The following is a 17877-nucleotide window of genomic DNA, read 5'->3' as shown; positions in this document are numbered from 1 at the left end:
CAACGCCATTGCACGGCCTCACTGTACACGGGCTTTGTTCACCAGTGAGGTGTGCTGCACGTGTGCTGAGGCTGGCTACACCATCCACACCATTGCACGGCCTCACTGTAGACGTGTCCGGGGTTGCTGTTGGTTCTCTTGTTCAGAGAATTGCCTAGTATTTCGGTGCTGGACTGCCCTTGGGCAGAACAAAGACTGATATGCAGGGATATTTCTTCTCTGTGAAAGGGACAGTGAGCTAAAGACTTGCTTGAGACTCTCCCGGGGGCCATCCACCCAAGAACAGGTCAATGAACTGTGTTTTTGCCGGTAGAGGGACTCCCGAAGCCACATTGTTTTGCTCACTGTACAAGGGCCTTGTTCACCAGTGAGGTGTACTGCATGTGTGCTGAGGCTGGCCCTGACAGCCATCACCATTGTACATCCACACTGTCTATAGATGGATAGTGTTCCCCAGTGAGGAGTGGTGCATGTGTTCTGGGGCCGCTCGGACAGCCATAGTACGTCCACACTGCAGATGGAAAGTGTTCACTAGTGAGGTGTGCTGCATGTGTGCTGGGGCGGCTCTGGCAGCCATAGTACGTCCACACTGCAGATGGAAAGTGTTCACGAGTGAGGTGTGCTGCATGTGTGCTGGGGCGGCTCAGACGGAGCCCTAGCACGTCCACACTGCAGATGGAAAGTGTTCACTAGTGAGGTGTGCTGCATGTGTGCTGGGGCAGTTCAGACAGAGCCATAGTACGTCCACACTGCAGATGGAAAGTGTTCACTAGTGAGGTGTGCTGCATGTGTGCTGGGGCGGCTCGGGCAGCCATAGTACGTCCACACTGCAGATGGAAAGTGTTCACTAGTGAGGTGTGCTGCATGTGTGCTGGGGTGGCTCAGACAGAGCCATAACACGTCCACACTGCAGATGGAAAGTGTCCACTAGTGAGGTGTGCTGCATGTGTGCTGGGGCGGCTCAGACAGAGCCCTGGCACGTCCACACTGCAGATGGAAAGTGTTCACTAGTGAGGTGTGCTGCATGTGTGCTGGGGCGGCTCGGGCAGCCATAGTACGTCCCTACTACAGATGCGTGTCGGACAGCCATTGCTGCCTAAGGCCTTGGTGCGCTCTACAAATGCATAAATAAATAAATAAATACATAAATAGAACATCCAGGCTACAGAAGGACAATGGTCACCAGTTAGGTGTGCTGGGGCAGCTCGGACAGACATAGAACGTCCACACAACAGAGGGACATTGGTCACTAGTGAGGTGTGCTGCATGTGTGCTGGGGCAGTTCAGACAGAGCCATAGTACGTCCACACTGCAGATGGAAAGTGTTCACTAGTGAGGTGTGCTGCATGTGTGCTGGGGCGGCTCGGGCAGCCATAGTACGTCCACACTGCAGATGGAAAGTGTTCACTAGTGAGGTGTGCTGCATGTGTGCTGGGGTGGCTCAGACAGAGCCATAACACGTCCACACTGCAGATGGAAAGTGTTCACTAGTGAGGTGTGCTGCATGTGTGCTTGGGCGGCTCGGGCAGCCATAGTACGTCCCTACTACAGATGCGTGTCGGACAGCCATTGCTGCCTAAGGCCTTGGTGCGCTCTACAAATGCATAAATAAATAAATAAATAGAACATCCAGGCTACAGAAGGACAACGGTCACCAGTTAGGTGTGCTGGGGCAGCTCGGACAGACAGAGAACGTCCACACAACAGATGGACATTGGTCACTAGTGAGGTGTGCTGCATGTGTGCTGGGGCCTGTCGGATAGCCAAAGATGCCTTATGCCTTGGTGCGCTCTACAAATGCATAAATAAATAAATAAATAGAACGTCCAGGCTACAGAGGGGCGGACATCGGTCAGCAGGGAGGGAGAGTGTGCTATACCTGTGCGGACCAGCTGGGGAGTAACAGAGGACTGTGCATACGGCTGGCACCCTGGGGGTTAAAGGTAAGGGGCGGGAGTAGCAGAGGCTGGAATGGGTAGGTCGAGGTGGGGAGGTGGGGGTGGGGGCGAGTGGGGAGAGGGAGCGCCTGTTACTTGCCTGCCCTGGGGAAGATATTGCTAAACTGGCGTCACATTAAACCGAACGAGATAGCAGAGGCGGCTGAAAGTAGTGGGGCGCCGCCCCTCCGCCCCTAATGGCTCAGCCACAGCTGATAAGACCCACAGCCAGGAAGCCTGTCAGCACAGGGACTGGCCTACTTGATAAAGAAAGCCAATGGACGGGGTGGGGTCCCTTAGAAACGGACCCGCACTCTGATTTTAAACGCCTGCGTGTAAATCTATCTGCATGTTTTGTAACCTCAGGGCATCTGTCTTATTTCATGTATAGACATATTCTGGGCGCATTCCACCCACGGGGGAAAGGGGTGCGATTTGCAACAGCCGCCATCTTGCTTTCTGGAGGAGGGTTCGCCAAAAAAGTCCCAGGTTGTCAGAGGATGATCTTTTGACGTCACTTCACTTACTGACCCTCCTCCCCCACAATTCATCGATAGAATAGGCCCCCTTGAGCCTCGTGGAGGGCAGGTCTAGAGTCCCAGACCTTTAGGGTGACCAGATTTTCAAAACAAAAAACTGGGACGGCCAACAACATAAAAGAGGGACTACCCCATCCCAGCCGACCACTTACCGCCCCCTGTCCCCAACACGCCCCCACAACCACCCCCCACAACCACCCCCAACCATATTTCCAGCACTTCTCCTTTCTATAAACTGTATGTAATCTCATTTGTGCAGTTTTGTCTGTGAATCGTGGCATGTTAATTCAAAACGAGCGTGAGCTCTAATTGATATGACATGGCTTGTTGTACAATACTTTTCACGCCAGTCTCTGTGGCACAGTCAGTAAGTGTTCTGACTTGTACCTGAGAGGTTGGGGGTCCGAGCCAAACCTCCAACTCCAAAATTGTGAAAGTGTTGTGAAAATAATTATGGTTTTAATTACCGTAGTCCCGGGACCCTGGGACGGAGGGTGATTTACCAGACGTCTGGTCACCCTACAGTCATTGCTGCTTCAAGCCTGTGCACCTGGGCAGACGTGGCAGGTACCATGTTGGAAACCGGAGGGGCGCCATTAGCGGCCCCATCCCTGGCAAGCAACAGGAGGAGGATGGGGAACGCACGAGTAGGAGCCCTTTAAAGGCTCGGAGGAGACATCTTCTTCTTGTATCCTGACCTGCAACATTATGTGTTACTACTGACTTCTGCAATTGTATTCGCTCTCCACTCTTGCTTTTCCACTCTTTTTGACTGCTTACTCTCTGTTCTCGCCTCATTTCCCGTCTCCCTTTTCCTATCTCCTCCCCTTACTTTCTTCTATGCACTTACTCTATCAGAATTGTCCCTGGACCTAATATGATAGCAACCTCGTCTGTTTCCTCCACCCTCCCATTACTGTTTTTTTCCTCCCCACCATCCCTCCAGCACTATCTGAAATGTCGTCAGGCCTAGTATGATAGTTGCTTGTTTTGTTCCTCCCCTCCCTTTCTGCACCCCTCTCCCTCACCTTTTGTTTTTCTCCGGCTCTACCAGAAATGTCGTCAGGCCTAGTACGGTAGTCGCCTGTCTGTTTCCATTTCCTTCACACTCTCCCCCTCCCTTCCTTATCTATGTCTTAGCTCTTGCACTATCTGAAATGTCGTCAGGCCGAGTACGATAGTTAATTTCACATCCTTACTGTTCATGGCCCTTGCTCCCTCCCTTGCCTTGAAGCGCTTTGAAACACATTGTGTATAGGCGCTATATAAATAAACAATCATATCATATCATATCAATGGTGTGTGGGGGAGTCTAGCAAATAAATGCACTCAGGATATTAGTGCCCGGTGCATTCTGGGTAATACCGTTTATGATCCATGTTGCAAGGGGCGGCAGATCAACACAGAGGTTTGCAAACTTTCAGGGGAGTTGCGAGGTCTGGAAAAGACCCGGGGCTAAGCTGATGTCGGAACTGTCTGGACTGGGGGCTAGCTAGTCTTTTGGCTGTAGCTCCTGAGATTCTATCCGGGGCTACAACCAAAAGATCAGGGGCTAAAGCCCCCTTAGCCCCACCCCCCCCCTCCAGCAACGCCCCTGCAAGCATTCAATTGCTTGCAGCTTTGGGGCAACAAGACATCTGGGCGCCCCTTTCCTCTTTTCCCACCTCTTTCGCCTATTCCACCTCCCCCAGCCCGCGCTTGCCCCCCCCCCTTTCTTCTTAACTCCCTCTGGTTCAGCCTCTGAATCTCACTTCGTACCCTTTCCCTTTCCCCTCCCATCTGTAACTTCTTCCCCCTGCCTCTCACCCTCTCCTTTCACTCACTTCTCTCCCCCTCCCTCCCCCTCTCTTCCCTCCTTAGTTGCGTCCTCTTTCGACCTCTCCTCTGCTTACTCCCTCTTCAGTTACATTATTTTAGGGTACACTGCGGACATAGTCAAGGCCACGCAACTTTGATGGACACCGTACGACACATTTGATGAAAAGGCCGCCATTTTACGCTGCACTTTAATTTGGGAGGCGCCGTCCTTGGTGAGGAAGAGTGAGCTTGTGCCACGGGAAAGCCTTTGCCACTCACGAGGCGTCTGTGTAAAGAGGGTAGCGACTAGTAGCAAGGCTGGTAGCCGATGGCAAAGCGCTAGAATGAGGGGCTTCACTTGAAGTTAACCATGACTACAATGCCCAGAATGCATTAGTTCACGGCATTAAAGTCCAGGGTGGGTTATTCGGGTGACATGAAAGCATCTGGCTATCAATCGAGGTGGGTGAGGACAGGCGAGATGATGCCCTGCGCACCCCAGTAGGGCATGGCAGTCTAAAGGTTCGCAGGTGCCAGAGGGTAGACAGGGCAGGGCCCCGGGTGGGCACAGCGCCGCTGATTGGGCATGTAAAGATGTCAATGACACCGGGGTGGCAGCTTCCGGCCCCCCATGTCCACAGATGCTGCTCGTGAGTGCAAAGATTGGCCACTGGGCTGGCGACTTCGCATTTGTGGTGCCCCCCTGGTATCCCCCTTTGCACCATTATCCGGCGCCTGAAGCAGAGGGTGGGGGGAGGGCGGTAGCTCAGGAGAAGAGCACTGTCTGAGCCCACTTGCAGTGTGGTTTGCGTCTCCATTGGCCACGGCCTGAAGCCTAGACTTGAACAGGAGCAGGGCTCGGCTGCGTCCTGCGGGGCCCCGGCCCAGTTTGAGGGCTAGAGTTTGACATGGTCGCCATGGCCTTGGTTTATGCCAGTCGATTCAGAATGATCATGTCTTCTGGAGAGTGGGGGTACGAATCCCGACTTAGTGGGGTCTCTTGGGGATTGCAATGTTAGAACAGAGCATATCGTAGATTGTAAGGTCGTCCGTGAAATGGAGCATGAGAGATCCCGAAGCCCTGCCCCGGGGGACTCGGCCCCCACTGTATCCAAGGATGGGCTCTTATTAGTTCCCCTTCTCCTCCACTTACACTCCTTCTCAATCTTCCTTTCTCCTCACCTAGCCCCTCTCCCCACCGGTCCTGGCCTTAGATTCTGAATCTGAATCATGTTCTACTTTTATACCCCACCACCCCCTTCCTCCTCTGCCCCGTCTTCCCCCACGACCTCTTTTCCTTTCATCTCTTTCATGTCCCCATTCCTTCCCCTGTCCTTTCTCCCCCTTTTCCATCTTCCTTTCCCTCTCATCTCCTCCTTTCCCTTCCTTGTCCTCATTCCCTCCCCGCTTTTATTTCCCCTCTCCTCGTTCTTCCTCCTCCTCCCTTTTCTTTCTCCTACTCTCTCTTCTCCCTTCTCCTCCTTCCCCTGTCTCTTTCTGCTCCTTCTCCATTCTCCTCCTTCCCCTGTCTCTTTCTGCTCCTTCTCCCTTCTCCTCCTCCCCCTGTCTCTTTCTGATCCTTCTCCCTTCTCCTCCTTCCCCTGTCTCTTTCTGATCCTTCTCCCTTCTCCTCCTTCCCCTGTCTCTTTCTGATCATTCTCCCTTCTCCTCCTTCCCCTGTCTCTTTCTGCTCCTTCTCCCTTCTCCTCCTTCCCCTGTCTCTTTCTGATCCTTCTCCCTTCTCCTCCTTCCCCTGTCTCTTTCTGCTCCTTCTCCCTTCTCCTCCTTCCCCTGTCTCTTTCTGCTCCTTCTCCCTCCTCCTCCTTCCCCTGTCTCTTTCTGCTCCTTCTCCCTTCTCCTCCTTCCCCTGTCTCTTTCTGCTCCTTCTCCCTTCTCCTCCTTCCCCTGTCTCTTTCTGCTCCTTCTCCCTTCTCCTCCTTCCCCTGTCTCTTTCTGATCCTTCTCCCTTCTCCTCCTTCCCCTGTCTTTTTCTGCTCCTTCTCCCTTCTCCTCCTTCCCCTGTCTCTTTCTGATCCTTCTCCCTCCTCCTCCTTCCCCTGTCTCTTTCTGCTCCTTCTCCCTTCTCCTCCTCCCTCCTTCGCGCTGTTCCCTCCGCTCACACCTCCACTTCCGCTGTAAATGGCGGCGTTGGGTCCTTTCCTCTGCCCATTTTCGCTTCCATGACACGTGCATTATCCAGGGTTGCGGATTTTCCAGGCGGAGGTGCGAGGCGGGAATGAACAGGACCAGCTGCACAAACACGAGGCAGTGGAAGCTTTTCTGTTTTGCCCCTAAACAGCCCCCCACTCCTCCCAGGCTGGGACTTCCATGGGGTGCAGCGTGGTGGCAGCCATCGACTCGGTGATAGTGGGCACCAGCTGCGTGTCCTGGGTGGCACTAGATGGTAAATAGGTGCTTGGGGCAGGAATGGGCGCAGTGCCACATCCCAAGGTGAGAGCGGGGGTTCAGCATTGTACACCAGGCAGCGGGGGGAGCGGGGGGGGGGTGTAGGGACAGCATCATGCAGAAGCCAGACAGGAGGGGGCACTGGAATCTCAACCTGCCCTATGAAGGCCCCAGGCATTGTGCCCGTGGGTGAGAGTGGGCGCCAGCATCCTTCCTCCTGGGAAGCGGCCAGACCACCAATATGCCCTGGGCTTGGGGAAGGAGCGCCCATCTTACCCTGTGGGGTGAGGGCTCACGAACAAAGGAAGACCTCACCCTCAAGAGTTCTGTTTTGACTGGGTCCGGTAAGATGCACAATCCAATAATGGCCCCTAGGTATCTGTTAGCACTTGCGGAGGTGCAAGAAGCCCCCCCCCGTCCTCAGGGGCTTTTCCGAACAGTATACGCTTGCGTTCCCAGCTGGCTGTCGCTACTCACACTCTCTCCTCCTCACCTGACGACCTGTGCCCTCTCCCCTATTTTCATTGCCTTTTGCCAGCCGCCTCCTCTCCTCTGTTGCCCCTGTCCGCTTCCAGCAGCCGCTTCTTCAGGGCTGTCATTGAAATGGCAAAGGGGCTCCACCCCGACTGCCCTGTTGATGGTGGGTTTTCCCTAAAATACATGTCCCTTTGCCTCAGCTCATAGGATGTTACCCCCGAGTACTTACAGTGATAAAGCCCTCAGTCCGTAACCGCCGGCTAAAGGCACTCCCCACTCTGTAATGGCCCCTGCTTTGTCCGAGCTGGCAGCCATTACTGAATGGTAGGGCTTGCAAAGCCACGGGCCAATAAGTCTACACAAGAGCGATACTTGGCTCAAAGCTGCGAGACTAGCATACACTGAGTGTGAGCGAGATCACAAAAAAGACTGCCCGAAGGAGTGAGTTCCCCCCCAGTGAGTGAGACTTGAGGTGTCTATAAGAAGGCTGGCCCTGGTGCTGTGCTTTGAAATGGAGGCTGACTGGCAGAGGTTGGGCAGCTGGCGGTGACCCCCCTGTTCTTGATGTTAAAATGGTGAAAACCTTATTGTACTTTGGCCAGCAGGGGTGCCTTTCGATATCCGGTAAATTATGCTAAAGGGGTCTTATGTAGCCCTCTTCTGCCAATAATGTTGGCCTCACTAATGAGGGATTATGTCTGGTTTACAGGGAGTGTCTTACCTTGTGGCACGGCAGATTCCGAGATGGGGCATGGAGACTGCACTCAAAGATATTCTAAGCCACCCTAAGTAGACCAGTGATGGTGTCCAGCATAACTCTAGCTCAAGAGAACTTGAGGGCTTCCTCGGTTCCCATGGTGCACCATAATAGGTTGGTTTTTGGAGGGTCAGGCTTCGTATCAATGGACACATTGTTATTCTATCTATTTTCCCTCATAAACAGTGGGGCAGATTGATGCAATGGCATGTTGAGGACCAGAATAATATCAGTCCTTGTGCAACCTCTTGCAGCTGCCCCATCCTCATTGGACCTTTCTAATGCAGTTCGAGGGCCAAATCTATTTAGACCTGCCAGTAGTACGGCCATGTTATGGAATGCTGTCTACCCCTCAGTCCAGAAAACTAATCAGAGGTTGAGAAGGGGCGGATGGGTAGCGTCAGCCTTCCCTGCAGACAAATCCAGGAAATGTAACTCCGGCACTATGCTGTCCTATTGTGGTGAGGGCCACAATAGTACGTCATTTTCTTAGTGGATTACCTATGATTTGTAAGAACGTCCGTGAGGATTTCTGCCCCCTTTTTTCGTCTCCTTATTGAACACAATGTGATCTTTTATGAAACACCCACTGTAAACTGTTCTCTTGAACACAATATGAGAAATAAATCGACAACGTTTCGGCCAGTTGCCATTATAGTGATAAACCTTCTCCAGGGCAGTCTCTCATTACCAACAGCAGTGTGTTCACTAGAACATCCTGCAAGTATATCAGAGTTGAACAGTGGCATTTCTCTGAGGAAACCCAGTTTTAGATTTATGTTTGGCACAAGACCCATAGATGAATGGATTATAGTTAGTTATCAAAGAAAGCAAGCAGTTTCGGACACAAAGTCCTGTGGATGACACTGCCTGGTAATAAATGCTGTTTTTTTCTCTCGGCTGGATAAAAAAACATCTAACAGTGTGACAGTGAAGAAGCTTGCCAGAGACTCCATGTCACTTGGAGCACCATGCCCTGCCCTGGCTTTCTTTTGCGCAGCAATTGCATTCTGGAGGTTGTAGTCATGGGCCAATCAATATCTCTAAAATGTTGAAAACTACAAGTGAAATAAAAGCTAGAGTGGGATTGGTTGCCCCTGGTGACCTGGAGGCATCAGGTTACTGGTACAATTAAGTAATACGTCAATGCGAATTCATGCGCAATTATTGAAGCCTTGTAATGAAGCCTTATAGATGGAATGCACAGGGCTAGAAGTCGGGGAAAGGTCATTAACCGAAGCGATAACGACCGAACCCGAGATCTATAAGGTTATTAGAACAGCAAGTTGTGCCACCAAAAAGCAAAGTATTTTTATTGTGGAAACAAAAAACGAGCACACACCAGTAGCTCGTAAAGTTAATCTGTTGGACATGGAACTAATAACAATTAACGTTACACATTTTTATCAGAGATTATGGACTGCTTTGGAGCATCCTGATTGGTTGCGAGGAGGTGTGCAATGTAATCTGTATTGTGCTCGGCGGTAGAAAACTCCATTACACACCATGATTAGGAATGAGAACATGGAATGTCATGGCTCTCTTGTTTGCCCGAGAATGCATGGGTGAGCCACTGTGGACTCTCCTCACTTCGGGAAAAAGAATCCCGGTCATTCGAAAAGGGTACAGCACCCAGAACACATGTGCCTATGCACCCTATCCATTGAGGGCACCCTGCCTTTAGGGTAGAGTTTGTTAACTGATTTATCATGTGATCTTAAGCAGGTGATGCCTATATCCTGACACAGGAATGTTGGATGCTCCATGGAAAATAATGGAATAGCAGAGGGCTCTAACCTCTGGTTTAGGCCCCCTGCCCCAACAATTCCAACGTCCCCCTGCCTTTTTTAATTGATCTTAATGAGTGGAGTATCCTGGTGACTGAGTAGCCCTTCTGGCGAGGTCTATAAAGGCCATTTCATGCCCTCCCCTTTGATGTACACTTTCCCATAAACCTTGCAGTGGGCGTATAATGGACCATATTGCCCTGGCCGGCAGGCTGTAATATGATTATTTTGTGTTACTAACTTCCAAGAGCACACTCTGAGCGACCTTTCCTGGGTAGTAAACACGGTTCCTTGGAAAGGTAAACACGGTATATTTTGCTTTTAGGTAGTAACAGGCAGGTTGTGACATAGTGAGTCTTTTCTTTTCTGCATGGTTGTCTTCTTGCCCCGGCCCTCTTCATTTATATTACGGTTTCCATATAAGGGGGGTGGGGGGGGGGTCTGGGAAACTTTTGGATATTAGTTGATCCGTTTAGTTAATGTCTATCTCGGCTTGTGTTGTGCTGACACGGCTTCCTCTTTCACTGCCATTTTCCGGGAAGGAACTGCAAGTCAGAAAGGTTGGTACCACGGACAGGCTGTGCTCTGCCCCTCCTGCAAGTATTCAAGTGCAAACACTTGGCGCCTCTGTGTTCCCTGCAGTTCGGGAACTAGTTTGGATGGTCAATGCGGTTTATGTTCTAGTTTACAGTCCAAGGGGTTTCTGTACCGTTTCGGGCGGTCCACGTAGTGTGTGCTCTAGTTCGGGCAGTCCACGTGGTGTGTCTTCTAGTTCGGGCGGTCTACGTGGTCTGTGTTCTAGTTCGGGCGGTCCACGTGGGGTGTGTTCTAGTTCGGGTGGTCTACGTGGTGTGTGTTATAGTTCGGGTGGTCTACGTGGTGTGTGTTCTAGTTCGGGCGGTCTACGTGGTGTGTGTTCTAGTTCGGGCAGTCTACGTGGTGTGTGTTCTAGTTCGGGCAGTCCACGTGGGGTGTGTTTTAGGTCGGGCAGTCCACGTGGTTTGTGTTCTAGTTCGGGCAGTCCACGTGGTGTGTGTTCTAGTTTGGGCAGTCCACGTGGTTTGTGTTCTAGTTCGGGCAGTCCACGTGGTTTGTGTTCTAGTTCGGGCAGTCCACGTGGTGTGTGTTCGAGTTCGGGCAGTCCACGTGGTTTGTGTTCTAGTTCGGGCAGTCCACGTGGTGTGTGTTCTAGTTCGGGCAGTCCACGTGGTTTGTGTTCTAGTTCAGCAGTCCACGTGGTGTGTGTTCTAGTTTGGGCAGTCCACGTGGTTTGTGTTCTAGTTCGGGCAGTCCACGTTGTGTGTGTTCTAGTTTGTGCGGTCCACATGGTTGGTGTTCTAGTTTGTGCGGTCCACATGGTTTGTGTTCTAGTTTGTGCAGTCACATGGTTTGTGTTCTAGTTTGTACACTCCATGCAGTTTCAGTTCCAGTTTGGGTTGTCCATCGCTATGCGCTCTAGTTTGGCCAATCCATGGGGTTCCTGTTCTAATTAGGGAAGTCCACATGATTTGTCTTCTACTTTCAAATGGACTTGTGGTGGGTGCGGGTTCTAGTTTGGGTAGTCCATGTGGTATGCATTCTAGTTTGGGCAATTTGTGCAGTTTCACTTCTAATTTGGGCTGCACATGCGGTATCTGTTCTACTTTGGGCTGCACATGCGGTATGTGTTCTACTTTGGGCAGTCCATGCGGTATGTGTTCTACTTTGGGCAGTCCATGCGGTATGTGTTCTACTTTGCGCGACTCATGTGATTCGTGTTCTAGTTTGGGCCGGCTGTGCTCTTTACTTTTCAGTTGGGATGGGTGATGTTCTCTCTTGGATAGATGCTATAGTGTGTATGGTGCTCTGTCTGATCCATGTTCTGGTGTGGATCGTCTGTACGCTTCTTTTTCTATTTTGGATGGTTTGCACGATTTGTGTTTCCGTTTGGATGATTATGGTTCATGCTCTCTTTTCAATGGTCTGTATAGATGGCGAACTACTATGGATGGTCCTGAGAGTTTTGGTTCTAGTTTGGATGGTACTGAGAGTTTTGGTTCTACTATGGAAGGTCCTCAGAGTTTTGGTTCTACTATGGATGGTCCTGAGTGTTTCAGTTCTACGTTGGATGGTCCTAAGGGTTTTGGTTTTACTATGGATGATCCAGAGAGTTTTGGTTCTAATAGGGATGGTCCCAAGAGTTTTGGTTCTAGTGTGGATGGTCCTGAAATTTTGGTTCTAGTTTGAATGGTCCTGAGAGTTTTGGGACTAGTATGGATGGTCCTGAGAGTTTTGGTTCTACTATGGATGGTCCTGAGAGTTTTGGTTCTGCTATGGATGGTCCTGAGAGTTTTGGTTCTAGTTTGGATGGTACTGAGAGTTTTGGTTCTACTATGGAAGGTCCTCAGAGTTTTGGTTCTACTATGGATGGTCCAGAGAGTTTTGGTTCTTGTATGGATGGTTCTGAGAGTTTTGGTTGTACTATGGATGGTCATGAGAGTTTTAGTTTTATTCTGGATGGTCCCCAGAGTTTTGGTTCTAGTATGGATGGTCCTGAAAGTGTTGGTTCTATTATGGATGGTCCCCAGAGTTTTGGTTCTAGTATGGGTGGTCCTGAACGTTTTGGTTCTAGTTTGGATGGTCCTGAGAGTTTTGGTTCTAGTTTGGATGGTACTGAGAGTTTTGGTTCTACTATGGATGGTCCTGAGAGTTTTGGTTCTAGTTTGGATGGTCCTGAGAGTTTGGCCCCTAGTTTGGATGGTCCTGAGAGTTGTTTTTGTTTGGATGGTTGTACTGCTCATGTCCTAGTTTAGGTGGTTTGTAACTTAGATCTCCAGTGTTATGGAATTTATTTTTGTGTCATTTCCATCTGTATCTATCCATATTTAATCACATGTATTATTTGTTATCTAAAAATTGAGTTTGCAACCAGTATGTGTCTCTGCATGCATTGGGATGACAATATGCATTTATTAAAACACACATGCAGCCATAGGGGACACAAATGGGACAGAGTTATTCCACATTAACGCATAGTCCTTTATCACCATAAAAACACATCGCTGCTTCCGTGATTGCTGCTGAGCTAAGATTTATATTGTTAGCAATGTGAAGAACTTTAATATTATTTTTCATACAACTTTCATACCTGTACTCTGCTGCCAGTATGTAATGCAATTGGCCTGCAGTGCATGATGGACAGCATAGAGAACCAATCAAAAAGACCTGATTTTCCTTTTTTCCATTTCTATAAATAATTACAGACAGAAAACTGCTTCTGGCGCTGACCCCATTCCAACCCCCCTCATCCCTAAAATATACCCCCTCCTTATACACTATCACAACTCCTTCTCCAACATCTGCCTCTTAACTGCCACTTTTCCTACTCCCTTTAAGCACGCGACTATCATCCCTATTCTCAAAAAACCTTCTGCTAATCCCCATCTTGATTCCAATTATCGCCCCATCTCTCTCTTACCCTTCCTCTTCAAACTTCTCGAACGCATTGTCTATTCTCAACTCTCTTCCCTCATCTCTAATCACTCCCTCTTTCCCCGTACCCAATCCGCCTTCCACCCTCTACACTCCACTGAAACTGCTCTCATCTCTGTTCCTAACTCTCTCCTTTCTGCTCGCTACTCTAAGCACTCCTCCATCCTTATTCTCCTTGATCACTCCGCTGCTTTTGATACTGTTGACCATCCTCTTCTCCTCAACTCCCTCTCCTCATTTGGCCTCAAAGACAATGTCCTCAATTAGCTCTCCTCTTATCTCTCTAACCGCACCTTCTCTGTTTCCTGGGGGGGCTCCACCTCTCCCACATATCCTCTCAACCATGGAGTCCCCCAAGGTCTGTCCTTGGCCCTTTCTTTTCTCACTCTATACTTCCTTCTTAGCTCCTATCTTCTCCCCTTGGGAATCTCGCATCATTTCTACACTAATGATACCCTGCTTTTCCTCTCCTTCTCCTTCACTCCCGACATTCACGATAAACTCTCTTCTCGCCTTTCTGCTATTAAATCCTCTCACTTCTTTACTCTTAATGCTGATAAAACGGAACTCCTTTTCTTCCCTGCTAACACTCCTCGTCCTCCCTTTCCTCCCCCTTTCATTCTCTTTCCCCCCTCCCTGCTCTCCTTCTCTCCCCATGCCTGTAACATTGGTCTTCATATTGACCCTCACCTCTCTCTATCCCACCACATTTCTCTCACTGCCAAGTTTAGTCTCTTTCACCTTTATAACATTCGTAAAATTTGACCCCTCCTAACCTTTGACGCTACTAAACTCTTAATTACCTCCCTCATCTTCTCCAGACTTTTCTACTGTTCTTCCCTTCTCATTGGACTCCCCTCCTCTCATCTCTCCCCACCCAAATCTGTCTACCACTCTGCCATCCACTCCCTCTTCCTTCTCTCACCTTTTGACTCCATCTCCTCTTCTCTCACCTCTCTAGGTTGGCTCTCTTTTCACTCCCAGCTCAAATTCAAGTTCCTCTGTCTTGTTTTCAAATCCCTCTATGGTCTTGCCCCTCCTATGACTCCCCCCTTCTTACTTTCTATACCCCTTCTCGTTCTCTCCGCTCTGCTAATCTTTTCCTACTCTCTCCTCCTCCGCCACCCTGCGCCCCTCCTGCTTCTGCTCTTTCCAACTCCTCGCTCCCTTCCACTGGAACCGCCTCCCCCTCCACATCCGTTCTTCTCCCTCCTACCCTTCCTTTCGCTCTTCTCTAAAATCTTATTTCTTCCATTCCCCTCCCTAACACCTCTCGCTTCCTCTCCTACTTCTAACACCGCCTCATGCCTCACCTCTTACTCCTGTACTTCCTTACCCTCTCCATCCTCTCGTCTCCCTTCTACCCCACCTCTGGCTCTTATCTAGGCTTATTCTTTCCTCTCTTCTTCCTCACACCTTCTCACCTTCCCTCTTACTTCCGCTTCTACCTCCACTAATCCCTCCCATTCCCTCTCACACCTCTGTCCCTCTCCACTCCCTCATCGCCTCAGCAATATTGTAAATTGTTCTTTATACTGTTTTTGAGTTGTGTTTCAATTGCCATCTTAGGCTTGTTGTATTTTTTCTTGTTCTCATGTAAAGCACTTTGGATTAAAGGGCTATATAAATTCAATAAAATACAAAATACAAATAAAACAGATTTACATCTCTTTATGAAAAAAGAAATCAGTAAAAATGAAAAAGCAGGTTGCCTTATTTGTAAGGTATGCTTTCTTTTGTGGATGGTACGTAATTTCCGTGTTAGGCTTGATTTTGATTTTATTTTAAAATGTTATTATTAATCTGATACAGTAGGCAACTTTACACATATAAAATACATCCACTAAAAATAATTTAATCTAAAATATACTGGTACACTAATTTCATTATTTAGTTCAAATGCTTCATTGCCTCAAGCTGTATCCTATACAAAGACATGTGGGGTGAGGTTCTTCTAGCATTCAGACATCGATACCAAAAATGTAAAATGCTTCATTGCCAAAAGCCGTATCCTATACAAAGACATGTGGGGTGAGGTTCTTCTAGCATTCAGAAATCAATACCAAAAATGTAAAATGCTTCATTGCCTCAAGCCGTATCCTATACAAAGACATGTGGGGTGAGGTTCTTCTAGCATTCAGACATCGATACCAAAAATGTAAAATGCTTCATTGCCTCAAGCCGTATCCTACACAAAGACATGTGGGGTGAGGTTCTTCTAGCATTCAGACATCAATACCAAAAATGTAAAATGCTTCATTGCCTCAAGCCGTATCCTACACAAAGACATGTGGAGTGAGGTTCTTCTAGCATTCAGACATCGATACCAAAAATGTAAAATGCTTCATTGCCTCAAGCCGTATCCTATACAGAGACATGTGGGGTGAGGTTCTTCTAGCATTCAGACATCGATACCAAACATTTTAAATGCTTCATTGCCTCAAGCCGTATCCTATACAAAGACATGTGGAGTGAGGTTCTTCTAGCATTCAGACATCGATACCAAAAATGTAAAATGCTTCATTGCCTCAAGCCGTATCCTATACAAAGACATGTGGAGTGAGGTTCTTCTAGCATTCAGACATCGATACCAAAAATGTAAAATGCTTCATTGCCTCAAGCCGTATCCTATACAAAGACATGTGGAGTGAGGTTCTTCTAGCATTCAGACATCGATACCAAAAATGTAAAATGCTTCATTGCCTCAAGCCGTATCCTATACAAAGACATGTGGAGTGAGGTTCTTCTAGCATTCAGACATCGATACCAAAAATGTAAAATGCTTCATTGCCTCAAGCCGTATCCTATACAAAGACATGTGGAGTGAGGTTCTTCTAGCATTCTGACATCGCTACCAAAAATGTAAAATGCTTCATTGCCTCAAGCCGTATCCTACACAAAGACATGTGGAGTGAGGTTCTTCTAGCATTCAGACATCGATACCAAAAATGTAAAATGCTTCATTGCCTCAAGCCGTATCCTATACAGAGACATGTGGGGTGAGGTTCTTCTAGCATTCAGACATTGATACCAAACATTTTAAATGCTTCATTGCCTCAAGCCGTATCCTATACAAAGACATGTGGGGTGAGGTTCTTCTAGCAGTCAGAAAACGATACCAAAAATATAAAATGCTTCATTGCCTCAAGCCGTATCCTATACAAAGACATGTGGGGTGAGGTTCTTCTAGCATTCAGACATCGATACCAAAAATGTAAAATGCTTCGTTGCCTCAAGCCGTATCCTATACAAAGACATGTGGAGTGAGGTTCTTCTAGCATTCAGACATCGATACCAAAAATGTAAAATGCTTCACTGCCTCAAGCCGTATCCTATACAAAGACATGTGGAGTGAGGTTCTTCTAGCATTCAGACATCGATACCAAAAATGTAAAATGCTTCATTGCCTCAAGCCGTATCCTATACAAAGACATGTGGAGTGAGGTTCTTCTAGCATTCAGACATCGATACCAAAAATGTAAAATGCTTCGTTGCCGCAAGCCGTATCCTATACAAAGACATGTGGAGTGAGGTTCAGACATCGATACCAAAAATGTAAACTCTTAATTGTGGCTAGGTCATGTACTTGGTTACTTAGATACATCTGGCAATGTGGTGCACTCTGTGAGAACTTGTTTAGCTGTCTCTGATATAACTACAAATACGACAGCCCCGCTCAGTTGGCAGTCGTTTCAAGGCGGGACCTAGGGCGCTAATAACATCAACCGGTTCAGCTGGAGTAATGTAATAAATCTGCGTAGATTGATGGACGGGCAGAGTGACAAATACGGTTGTGTTTTCAATAATATAAGACATGTTATGAACAAAGTCATACATTTTCAATGATGACAATGCACATCATTCGCTGACCAATCCCCTAGCTAGATTTCTTTTGTAAGTACTTGTTTATTTTCATGATGCGATACTTGCCAATCTGGCAACCAATCAATCTCAGCAAAGAGTTTTCTTGCTTTCTTTTCAAACATCCTGACTTTCCCTGTGCAATGTTACTGCCCATACCTTGCAAGAACTGACTGTCAGGATCCGCCACCATTTTGGTATGGTACGGATTGTTTATTTATATAGCGCCTATACACAGGCAAATGTTTCAAAGTTTCAAATGGTCTTTGTTCAATATACATTTGGGCCTGACTCCTACGACTACTGATGTCAGTGACATTAGACCCAGTTCCAAATGGATGAGGGCCATTGGAAACATGCAGACAGTCCTAGAAAGTGACCTTCAATGGCCGGTAGCCAAGTCAAATTAGAAATGGTAAGGCTCTCTAGGTCGTATGTAACTGCAGGGGAGAAGCATGGCAAGTACAGACGCCTGGTAACTTTCAAAGGGAAACCACACATGTGTTTTGTAAAATGCCATATCAGTCCTGTCGTTTGGGCTGCTTTTATGATACGGTGCTGTGTACAGTCAGAATACCCTCTCACCCTTTCACATTCTGCTCCGGGGCACTTATATGTATCCTCATAGTCTATGCTGACTCCCTCAATGACCAGTCTTGCCCTGCTTATTTGTTTTTGCTGCTTATTTGATTTTGGTGTTGCGCTCAAGGTTCTGATGGTCCATATAATTTACATTCTGGTTCGGATATGCCTTATGATTCGTTGCCAGAATCTGATGGCATATATTTGATGTTCTGCCTATTTTTGTTGTTGTTGAGCCTTACAGTTCATGCTTGATTTTTGAT

At 48.2% G+C, this 17877-nt stretch overlaps 1 protein-coding gene across 7 annotated transcripts in view; it reads left to right on the top strand.

The window, feature by feature from the left end:
* The window catches only part of FGFR2 (fibroblast growth factor receptor 2), a 159331-nt gene that overhangs the window by 38083 nt on the left and 103371 nt on the right, over positions 1 to 17877 (top strand). The gene's annotated exons all lie outside the window — the stretch shown is intronic.

This window comes from Ambystoma mexicanum, chromosome 8, assembly GCF_040938575.1.
Source record: "Ambystoma mexicanum isolate Mex_15411 chromosome 8, UKY_AmexF1_1, whole genome shotgun sequence".
Taxonomy (NCBI): domain Eukaryota; kingdom Metazoa; phylum Chordata; class Amphibia; order Caudata; family Ambystomatidae; genus Ambystoma; species Ambystoma mexicanum.
This window is presented reverse-complemented; position numbering and strand designations above follow the sequence as displayed.